At 35.3% G+C, this 12166-nt stretch overlaps 1 protein-coding gene across 1 annotated transcript in view; it reads right to left on the reverse strand.

Annotated features, from left to right (window-relative positions):
* Targ2 (Terminal ADP-ribose protein glycohydrolase 2) overlaps window positions 1-6881 on the reverse strand; it is a 54301-nt gene extending 47420 nt beyond the window's left edge. Inside the window, exon 1 of the mRNA XM_075304989.1 lies at window positions 6432-6881. The gene's annotated coding sequence lies outside the window, so the exon portion shown is untranslated. The remainder of the gene's footprint in view (window positions 1-6431) is intronic.
* Between the last annotated feature and the right edge of the window lie 5285 nt (window positions 6882-12166).

Raw genomic sequence — 12166 nt, forward strand, 5'->3', positions numbered from 1 at the left:
TTGTCGTGATGCCAAAGATTTCAAATTTTGCTTAGCATAGAAGACGCGTTTCTCTAATATAAAGTTGGACATGTTGGATTGGCTTAAGCTCGTTCTTTGCAATATAAGAATGACTTACCAACATAGTCTAATAATTGAGATCAGTAGATCGTTCAATAAAGGGAACTGATGAGGATGTGGAAATCCGATTCAGTTGCGCTGCGCTGTCTTTTGGACAACATTTTCACGTTTCCATACACCATAAAAATAACCGGTAATGATAGGCTAATATATAATGCCATTATATCATTACATGTACTACGGTACACTATGTGTACTTCGTACAGACAATCAGTCTAAATGCGCATCACAGATGATATATGCATTTAAAAACAAAACGACTGAAGAAAAAAAACAAAAACAATGGGTTTTTTCCTTGCCCAAAAGTCGATAAGCTTTGCAATGAAGTCGTATTGTCCTTACAATTAAGTGATTTGCTTTAAAAATGGTTATCATAACATGAAAGAAAAAATTTTTGGGCTTAGGTCAGACAAATTCTTAAAAATTAATGAAATCGGGCGAAAGCTATATATGGGAGCTATATCTAAATCTGAACCGATTTCAACCAAATTCGGTGTGGACATTTATAATGTTAATTCTACTTCCTGTGCAAAATTTCACGTAAATCGGAACAAAAGATTCGCCGCTGAGACCATAGGAGGGTAAATCGGGCGAAAGCTATATATGAGAGCTATATCTGAATCTGAACCTCACAAAATATTCGATTATACGAAATTGGAAGAAGATCGGTTGATAAATACGCCATTTCTGACCAGATCGGTTATAAATATATATTACAGCTATATCTAAATCTGAGCCGATATATATGGGAGCTATATCTAAATCTTTGGCACACATACTATTAAACGTACTCCATGTGCAAAATTTGAAGCAAATCAGGGCAAAACTCTGGCTTTTGAGGCCATATAAGCCCAAATCGGACGAAAGATATATATGGGAGCTATATCTAAATCTGAAGCGATTTTAACCAAATTTTGCACACATAACGACAACGTTAAACGTACCTCTCGTGCAAAATTTGCAGCAAGTCAGGGTAAAACACTAGCTTTTGAGGCCATATAAGTGCAAATCGGACGAAAGATATATATATGGGAGCTATATCTAAATTTGAACCGATTTCAATCAAATTTACCAAGCATTGGTAGAATGTCAATTGTACTCTCTGTGCAAAATTTCACGAAAATCGGTAGTAAACTTTGACCTCTGTTGCCATATGAGTCTAAATCGTATGAAAGATATATATGGGAGCTATATCTAAATCTGAACCGATTTGGCTGATACTTTGCAAGTTTTTCGAGACTCATAAAATATTCGGATGTACTGAATTTGAAGAACATCGGTTGATAAACACGCCAATTATGACCATATCGGGGATAAATATATATGGCAGCTATATCTAAATCTGAACCGATCAATAGCGATTGTCTTTGTCCCAAAACACGACCCTATGCCAAATTTGAGGACGATCGGACTTAAACTGCGACCTGTACTTTGCGCACAAAAATACAAGAACAGACAGACAGACAGACGGACATCGCTAAATCGACTCAGAATTTAATTCTAAGACGATCGGTATACTAAACGATGGGTCTCAGACTTTTCCTTCTTGGCGTTACATACAAATGCACAAACTTATTATACCCTGTACCACAGTAGTGGTGAAGGGTATAAATATGGGAAACATTTAAATCTAGGCAATTCTAAGGAAACTTCGCAAAAGTTTATTTATGATTTAACGCTCGATATATATGTATTAGAAGTTTAGGAAAATTAAAGTCACTTTTACAACTTTTCGACTAAGCAGTGGCGATTTTACAAGGAAAATGTTGGTATTTTGACAATTTTTGTCGAAATCAGAAAAACATATATATGGGAGCTATATCTAAATCTGAACCGATTTCTTCCAAAATCAATAGGGTTCTATTCTGAGCCAAAACACATACTTGTGCCAAATTTGAAGTCGATTGGACTAAAACTGCGACCTAGACTTTGATTACAAAAATGTGTTCACGGACAGACCGACATGGCTATATTGACTCAGGAGCCCACCCTGAGCATTTTTGCCAAAGACACCATGTGTCTATCTCGTCTCCTTCTGGGTGTTGCAAATATATGCACTAACTTATAATACCCTGTTCCACAGTGTGGTGCAGGGTATAAAATTGCAGTTTAGTGCTCACCAATAACGATAATATTTATAGCATATACACGCAAATAAAAAAAACGTTTGGAAAACGTGTACCGAAAACGTTTATCTTTTGTTAGAGTTTTTTGAATTGCTTCGAAAATTTTAAACTTTTATCACCAAAAAAAAAATTCGTTTGTTACAAAATTATTATTTTTTCAATAAAAAAAAGTTATTTTTGATACAACAACACAGTCCATTTCGTTTATATCAAACACTGTTCTTTTCTGACTTTCGGTCTTTAATACGACACATTTCACAGGTCAAAATTTAATATTCTACAATGTAATGTTGAACATTTTTCGGAATCTTCCGAACATATCTGGAATATATGTTAAAAAAAAAACACAAAAATAAAACTTTGGTCGAAGCAGGGATCGAACCCACGACCCTTGGCATGCAAGTCGGGCGTAGCAACCACTGCTCCACGGTGCCAAACTAAATGTTTGTTTCTGGTAAATAAACTTTGTTTGTTCGGTTCGTGGGCGCCGCAAGCTATTCTATATAAATATAACTTATATGGATATTTATCTATTGATGACCATAACAGGTACATAGCTCAGTGGTTAGTGTGTTGGCTTACAAAGTGCATGGTCCGCGGTTCGATTCTCCGTCCAGGCGAAAGGTAAAAAAAATTTTTATATTTATAAAATCGTATAATTTCTTCTACATTGTTGGTATTACAGGAAAAGGTGTTAAGAACTAAAAACCTCGTGGATGTGAGAAAGATGTGAGGGAAAATGCAATTAGCAAGAATACAATATGTTTTTTTTGGAGTTTGTCTTTATGAAATTGTTTTTACATCCTGGAAAAGAATAAACGTTTATCAGAAAAAGTATATACTTTTCCTCCAAATACACTTCCTTACAGCGAAAAGCAAATGAGAAACGTACTTTGTTTGTCTAAAATTTCGTTTGGGAGGAAAGAATTATTTTTTTGCGTGTATAGACTAAAGCCTCTACTTTAAAATAACAAAGAGAAACAAGTCGAAACTAGGTGGGGAAATATAGTTTGGTGTCATTTTCGAATGTCCTCCTCAGTGGACATCGGTAATCAAAGGGTTAAGCTCAATGACAAGGGACCTCCTTTTTATAGCCGAGTCCGAACGGCGTTCCACATTCCAGTGAAACCACTTAGAGAAGCTTTGAAACCCCCAAAAATGTCACCAGCATTACTGAGGAAGGATAATCCACAGCTGAAAAACTTTTTGGTGTTCGGTCGAAGCAGGAATCGAACCCACGACCTTATGTATGCAAGGCGGGCATGCTAACAATTGCACCACGGTGGCTCTCACTTTTTAGATAAATTTAATTGGTCACTACACGCAAAAAAATAATTCTTTCCTCCCAAACGAAATTTTAGACAAACAAAGTTCGTTTCTCATTTGCTTTTCGCTGTAAGGAGGTGTCTTTGGAAGAAAAGTATATACTTTTTGTGATAAACGTTTATTCTTTTCCAGGATGTAAAAACAATTTCATAAAGACTAACTCAAAAAACATTGTTTTCTTGCTAATTGCATTTTCCTCCACATCTTTCTCACATCCACGAGGTTTTTTACTTCTTTACACCTTTTCCTGTAATACCAACAATGTAGAAGAAATTATACGATTTTATAAATTTTTAAAATTTTTTTTTACCTTTCGCCTGGACGGAGAATCGAACCGCGGACCATGCACATTGTAAGCCAACACACTAACCACTGAGCTATGTACCTGTTATGGTCATCAATAGATAAATATCCATATAAGTTATATTTATATAGCATAGCTTGCGGCGCCCACGAACCGAATAAACAAAGTTTATTTAACAGAAACAAACATTTAGTTTGGCACCGTGGAGCAGTGGTAGCTACGTCCGACTCTCATGCCAAGGGTCATGGGTTCGATCCCTGCTTCGGCCAAAGTTTTTTTTTTGCTTTTGTTTTTTTTTTTACATATATTCCAGATATATTCGGAAGATTCCGAAAAAATGTTCAACATTACATTGTACTATATTAAATTTTGAACTGTAAAATGTGTCTTATTAAAGACCTAAAGTCAGAAAAGAACAGTGTTTGATATAAACGAAATGGACTGTGTTGTTATTTCAAAAATAACTTTTTTTATTGAAAAAGTAAAAATTTTGTAACAAACGAATTTTGATGGTGATAAAAGTTTAAAATTTTCGAAGCAATTCAAAAAACTCTAACAAAAGAAAAACGTTTTCGGCACACGTTTTCCAAACGCTTTTTTTTCTTTGCGTGTATGTATCGCCTGGTTATACCCTGCTCCACACTGTGGAACAGGGTATTATAAGTTAGTGCATATGTTTGCAACACCCAGAAGGAGACGAGATAGACACATGGTGTCTTTGGCAAAAAATGCTCAGGGTGGGCTCTTGAGTCGATATAGCGATGTCCGTCTGTCCGTCTGTCCGTGAACACATTTTTGTAATCAAAGTCTAGGTCGCAGATTTAGTCCAATCGACTTCAAATTTGGCACAAGTATGTGTTTTGGCTCAGAATAGATCCCTATTGATTTTGGAAGAAATCGGTTCAGATTTAGATATAGCTCCCATATATATATTTCGCCCGATATGGACTTATATGGCCCCAGAAGCCAGAGTTTTACCCTAATTTGTTTAAAATTTTGCACAAGAAGAACAATTAGTACTATAGTCAAGTGTGCAAAATTTTATGGAAATCGGTTCAGATTTAGATATAGCTCCCATATATATCTTTCGCCTGATATGGACTAATACGGTCCCAGAAGCCAGAGGTTTACCCCACGTTGGTTGAAATTTTGCCCAGATAGTAGAATTAGCATTGCAGCTATGCGTGCCAAATTTGGTTGAAATCGGTTTAGATTTAGATATAGCTCCCATATATAGCTTTCGCCCGATTTACACTCATATGGCCACAGAGGCCAATTTTTTGCTTCGATTTAGTTGAAATTTTGCACAGGGAGTAGAATTAGCATTGTTGCTATGCATGCCAAATTTGGTTGAAATCGGTTTAGATTTAGATATAGCTCCCATATATAGCTTTCGCCCGATTTACACTCATATGGCCACAGAGGCCAATTTTTTGCTTCGATTTAGTTGAAATTTTGCACAGGGAGTAGAATTAGTATTGTAGCTATGCGTGCCAAATTTGGTTGAAATCGGTTCAGATTTAGATATAGCTCCCATATATAGCTTTCGCCCGATTTACACTCATATGGCCACAGAGGCCAATTTTTTGCTTCGATTTAGTTGAAATTTTGCACAGGGAGTAGAATTAGTATTGTAGCTATGCGTGCCAAATTTGGTTGAAATCGGTTTAGATTTAGATATAGCTCCCATATATAGCTTTCGCCCGATTTACACTCATATGGCCACAGAGGCCAATTTTTTGCTTCGATTTAGTTGAAATTTTGCACAGGGAGTAGAATTAGCATTGTTGCTATGCGTGCCAAATTTGATTGAAATCGGTTCAGATTTAGATATAGCTCCCATATATATGTTTTTCCGATTTCGACAAAAATGGTCAAAATACCAACATTTTCCTTGAAAACCGCCACTGCTTAGTCGAAAAGTTGTAAAAATGACTCTAATTTTCCTAAACTTCTAATACGTATATATCGAGCGATAAATCATAAATAAACTTTTTCGAAGTTTCCTTAAAATTGCTTCAGATTTAAACGTTTCCCATATTTTTTTACTAACATTGTGTTCCACCCTAGTGCTTTAGCCGACTTAAATTTTGAGTCTATAGATTTTGTAGAAGTCTATCAAATTCTGTCCAGATCGAGTGATATTTAAATGTATGTATTTGGGATAAACCTTTATATATAGCCCCCAACACATTTGACGGATGTGATATGGTATCGAAAATTAAGATCTACAAAGTGGTGCAGGGTATAATATAGTCGGCCCCGCTCGACTTTAGACGTTCCTTACTTGTTTTTTAATATTTCTGTTTGGTCCATTTTCGTGCAGATCAAAGTTATTATTCCCAATGGTTTCATTATTTGGATAAAATAATTGCATGATAGAAGGCGAAATGCGTATGTGTGTTGTATTTCACTTGTAGTCTATAATAAAATTTTCTATTCATCGCCACTGTGCCACTTGGGCATAACAATGGTTAACCGCGAAAATCAATTCAAGTGGAAAAATATTTGTATTGAGTTAAATGGGTAAATAATTGTTGTAAATTGCTACTTACACAAAATTGAAAAATTCCAAAGGTCAACTTTTCAGATTGAGTAATTATATCCTGGGATGAAATTCAAGGTCACATATTCCAAACTGTCACAAATCAACTTAAATTAAGACTGAAACTCAATGACCACATATAAATGTTTAAATATCTATCCAAAAAAAAAATTAACACTTTTTCACTTGTAGACTTTTCTTTGCCTCTAGATATGGTATTATTACGTTGTGAATTTATTGAAATATCACATCAATGATCACAAATCAATTAACATTTGTTTTTTTATGAAATTTTTCCAATTTTGATTAGATTCGTTAAGAATTTGTTTTTTGGTTGCTTTGCAAATAATTTCGTGATTATTTTTTGTTATTTTATTTGTATCACACAACACCAATGCGACAGACGGGAGTTAAACAAAAATCAGCACATCCGCTGGTTACGAGAAACTCTTAATAACTAACTGGCTAAGTTCTGGTGTTCAAGTAACTTAACTTTAGTTACTAAAGCATTTCGAATTGTTTGTGGATTTTGTATTGAGATTGGCACATTGAGAAAGAGAGAGAGAGAGAGAGAGTGAGAGTGATTGAGTGTTGCCAGATTTGCAAAAAAGAAATAACTGACTTAAGGTTAGTACTAATTTCATATTTACGATGAAAAAACAAAATTCCAAAAAAAAGCCAAACCTCATTATAACTTCACTGAAAGAATTATCTTGGTAATAATAAAGAAAAAAAAATCGCTAATTAATATTTTAAAACCAACGAAAATTTTGATTAAAAGTACGAAACTTTTTTATGAAAAATTTCCGTAAATTTGTAAAAATTACGGAAAATAAATCGTGTAAAAATTACATGTTTCTTATAAAACGTATCGCATCCCAGCTAAAAAATCTTTTTAAAAAATTAGTGAAAATGATCCTTTTTGGATCCGGAAGTGGTGCAAAATTGGTGCTGAAAGGATGAATTTAACATTGGATGTCAGGTGTGATGTGAATTAAAAACTTTTTTAATTTTTTTATGGAATTGATTTAGCATTTTTTTCGACAAAATTTAAATAAGTTGAACCATTTTATTGATTTTTACTCCGTTTTCAACCTATTTGAAACAAAACAAGTATATACAGCACTAAGTTCGGCCGGGCCGAATCTTAAATACCCACCACCATGAACCAAATATTAGGGTTTCGTTTGAAATTTCAGGAGGGGTTGAGGACTTGAGGACACTTCCCGAAGATAAATTTAAAGATTTCACCTATGAGGACTATATCAGATTCTGGATTTATAAGAACCATTTTTGTTAGAGTTTTAGAGGAATCATTAACATCTCTTGTAAGTGTGCAAGAAAATTATAAAATAACGTCTTGATTTGAAATCTTAAATCTGCAGATTTTCACCCGAGAAGTAAAATCTGGAAATTTTACATTGAGTTTCAAACAATTTTGATGATCAGTGCGCCTTCTATACCTTCAAGAAGTGAAGTCGGTCTATATGGAGGCATTACCAAAAGGACCGATAAAAACTTAATCCGATACACGTTTTTGTGAGCCTAAGATACCAGCATATTTACAATTTCAAGCAAATCAGATAAAAACTACGGTTTCTAGAAACCCAAGGATTAAATCGGGAGATCGTTCTTATGGGGGCTATACTAAAATATGGACCGATATTCACCGTTTTCGGCACACCTCTTTATGGCCCGAAAATACCTCTAGATTTCCAATTTCAGGCAAATTGGATAAAAACTCCGGATTTTAGAAGCCCAAGAAGTAAAATCGGGATATCGGTCTATATGGGGGCTATATCAAAACATGGACCGATACTCACCATTTGTGGCAAACCTCTTTATGGTCCTAAAATACCAATTTCAGGTAAATTGTATATAAACTACGGATTCTATAAACCCAAGATGTAAAATCGGGAGATCGGTCTATATGGGGGCTATACCAAAACATGGAACGATACGGACCATTTTCGGCACACCTTTTGATGGTCCTCAAGTACCTCTAGATTTTCAATTTCAGGCAAATTGGATAAAAATTACGGGTTCTTAAGCCCAAGACCCCAAATCGGGAGGTCCGCTTATATGGGGACCATACCAAAACATGGACCGATGCTCCCTTTTGGCACACCTCTTTACGGTTCTAAAGTACCTCTCGATATCCAATTTCAGGTAAATTTGATAAAAACTGCGGTTTCTATAAGCCCAAGAAGTAAAATCGGGTGATCGGTCTATATGGGGGCTATACCAAAATATGGACCGATACTCACAATTTTTGCGCACGTATTTGTGGTCCTACAATACCTCTAGATTTCCAATTTCAGGTAAATTGAATAAAAACTGCGGTTTCTATAAGTCCAAGAAGTAAAATCGAGAGATCGGTCTATATGGGGGCTATACCAAAACCTGAACCGATACTCACCATTTTTGGCACACCTCTTTATGGTCATAAAATACCTCCAGATTTCAAATTTCAAGCAAATTGGATAACAACTACGTTTTCTATAAGCCCAAGACCACAAATCGAGGGGTCGGTTTATATGGGGACTATATCAAAACGTGGACCGATATAGCCCATCTTCGAACTTGACCTGTCTGCAGATAAAAGACGAGTTTGTGCAAAATTTCAGCACGATTGCTTCATTATTGAAGACTGTAGCGTGATTACAACAGACAGACAGACGGACATCGTTATATCGTCTTAGAATTTCTCCCTGATCAAGAATATATATACTTTATATAGCCGGAAATCGATATTTCGATGTGTTACAAACGGAATGACAAACTTATTATACCCCCGTCACCATTCTATGGTGGTGGGTATAAAAAGGTTTAAAACACACAGAAAAAATTCATTTTCTGATTTAATCACGAAATTTATTGATCCAATTAATCTTTTAATTGAAATGTCTTCAATCACGAAGTATCATAGTATCAATCGCAGTTTTAATTGGTCATTAAAAAAATACTTGATTAAAAAATTAATTGATTTCATTAGCAAATTTCAATAATTGATTCAATTAAACATTTAATTGATGTTAATTGCAAAACTCTTTCTTACTTACTTTCTTAACTGACTTAGTGTTTTGAGTTTGATTACAAAATGTATTGTATTTTCCATCACTTTTTTTAAGTGAATTAGTCTTCCGTGAATTAGTCTTCCACTTAAAAGGTGGGTATTAAGTTCGAGTCTAGCCGCTAATTTTCACCAAAGTGAAAAATAAATGAGTAAAAAACGTCATAAAATTGTACATATTTGTCGCAGATTACATCATAACTTTATGGGGAATATCCCAAAGCAAATTTTCACAAAATTTATATTCCTTAAAATGGATTATTAAAGAAAAGTAAAAAGTAAGTGACTAAATAATTAATTAAATTAATTAATTATTTAAATAAAAATTTGAAAATGTTCAATCTTTGACTTAATTAACATAATGTTTCTATCTTGATTAAAAAGTTAATTGTATCGCTTAATTTAAAAAAAATTTCAACTTTAATCAACTTTTTAATTGGAAATATTTTGGTGATATTTTTTTTCTGTGTAGTTAAAATAAAGAACATCTTTGGGAAGACATTTTTGGAAGAACTTTCAAAGTTGTGCCTTTAGAACAACTTCCAACTTTTTTGCTACGATTTTTTACGATTTATTTTCGCACTTTTTATGATAGACTTTCGGAGTACGCTAAGTCGACTTGGTATTCTACGTAGTCTGTGACCAAAGTTTTAAAAATTTCCAATCCAAAAAGGGCCAAGAGCTTTGTTCGGTCTATAGTAGTCTAAGTCATTTTTATACCCTCTACCATAGAATGGGGGGTTATATTAACTTTGTCATTCCGTTTGTAACACATCGAAATATTGCTCAAAGACCCCATATATATATTCTGGGTCGTGGTGAAATTCTGAGTCGATCTAAGCATGTCCGTCCATCTGTTGAAATCACGCTAACTTCCGAACGAAACAAGCTATCGACTTGAAACTTGGCACAAGTAGTTGTTATTGATATAGGTCGGATTGTATTGCCAATGGGCCATATCGGTCCACTTTTATAAACCGATCCCCAGATTTGATCTCCAGATCCTCTTGAAGGAGCAAATTTCATCCGATTCGGTTGAAATTTGGTACGTGGTGTTAGTATATTGTCTCTAACAACCGTGTAAAAATTGGTCCATATCGCTCCATAATTATATATAGCCCCCATATAAACCGATCCCCAGATTTGACCCCGGGAGCCTCTTAGAGGAGCAAAATTCATCCGATCCGGTTGAAATTTGGTACGTGGTGTTAGTATATGGTCTCTCACAACCATGCAAAAATTGGTTCACATAGGTCCATAATTATATATAGCCCCCATATAAACCGATCCCCAGATTTGGTTTGCGGATCCTCTAAGAGCAGCAAATTTCATCCGATCTGGCTGAAATTTGGTACAAGGTATTAGTATATGGTCTCTAACAACCATGCAAAAATTGGTCCATATCGGTCCATAATTATATAGGCCCCATATAAACCGATCTCCAGATTTGACCTCCGGAGCCTCTTAGAGGAGCAAAATTTATCGGATCCGGTTGAAATTTGGTACGTTATTATATGGTCTCTAACAACCGTGCAAGAATTGGTTCATATCGGTCCATAATTATATATAGCCCCCATATAAACCGATCCCCAGATTTGTCCTCCGGAGCTTCTTGGAAAAGCAAAATTCATCGGATCCGGTTGAAATTTGGAACGTGGTGTTAGTATGTCGTCTCTAACAAACACGCAAGAATTGGTCCATATCGGTCCATAATTATATATAGTCCCTATATAAATCAAACCCAAGATTTGACCTCCGGAACCTCTTGGAGGAGCAAAATTCATCCGAGTCGGTTGAAATTTGGTACGCGGTGTTAAATTTGGTACATGGTATTAGTATATGGTCTCTAACAACCATGGAAAAATTGGTCCATATCGGTACATAATTATATAGCCCCCATATAAACCGATCTCCAGATTTGAGCCTCTTGCAGGAGCAAAATTTATCGGATCCGTTTGACATTTAGTACGCGGTATTATTATATGGTCTCTAACAACCATGCAAGAATTGGTTCATATCGGTCCATAATTATATATAGCCCCCATATAAACCGATCCCCAGATTTGTCCTCCGGAGCTTCTTGGAGGAGCAAAATTCATCCGATCCGGTTGAAATTTTGAACGTGGTGTTAGTATGTGGTCTCTAACAAACACGCAAGAATTGGTCCATATCGGTCCATAATTATATATAGCCCCCATATAAATCTATCCCAAGATTTGACCTCCGGAACCTCTTGGAGGAGCAAAATTCATCCGATTCGGTTGAAATTTGGTACGCGGTGTTATATGGTCTCTAACAACCATGTAAAAATTGGTCCATATCGGTCCATAATTATATATAGCCCCCATATAAACTGTTCCCCAGATTTGATCTCCGGAGCCTCTTGGAGAAGCAAAATTCATCCGATCCGGTTGAAATTTGCAGCTTGGTGTTAGTATATGGCCGCTAATAACCATACCAAAATTAAAAAAACTAACCGTGGTACAATTTATTATAAAGGGGTTTGTTTTGTTAAAAAATTATTGGGAATTTTTGTGAGAAATTTGAATATAAATTGATGATTTTCGGGGACGAAAGCATCCAAATTTGAAGACAAGAACTGCAAAATACTGGCCACACTGTTTGAGGGGAGCATTCAGTGCTGACAGTATTTTTCCTGTTCTTGTCCACAA

This window comes from Haematobia irritans, chromosome 4 (assembly GCF_050003625.1).
Source record: "Haematobia irritans isolate KBUSLIRL chromosome 4, ASM5000362v1, whole genome shotgun sequence".
Classification (NCBI taxonomy): domain Eukaryota; kingdom Metazoa; phylum Arthropoda; class Insecta; order Diptera; family Muscidae; genus Haematobia; species Haematobia irritans.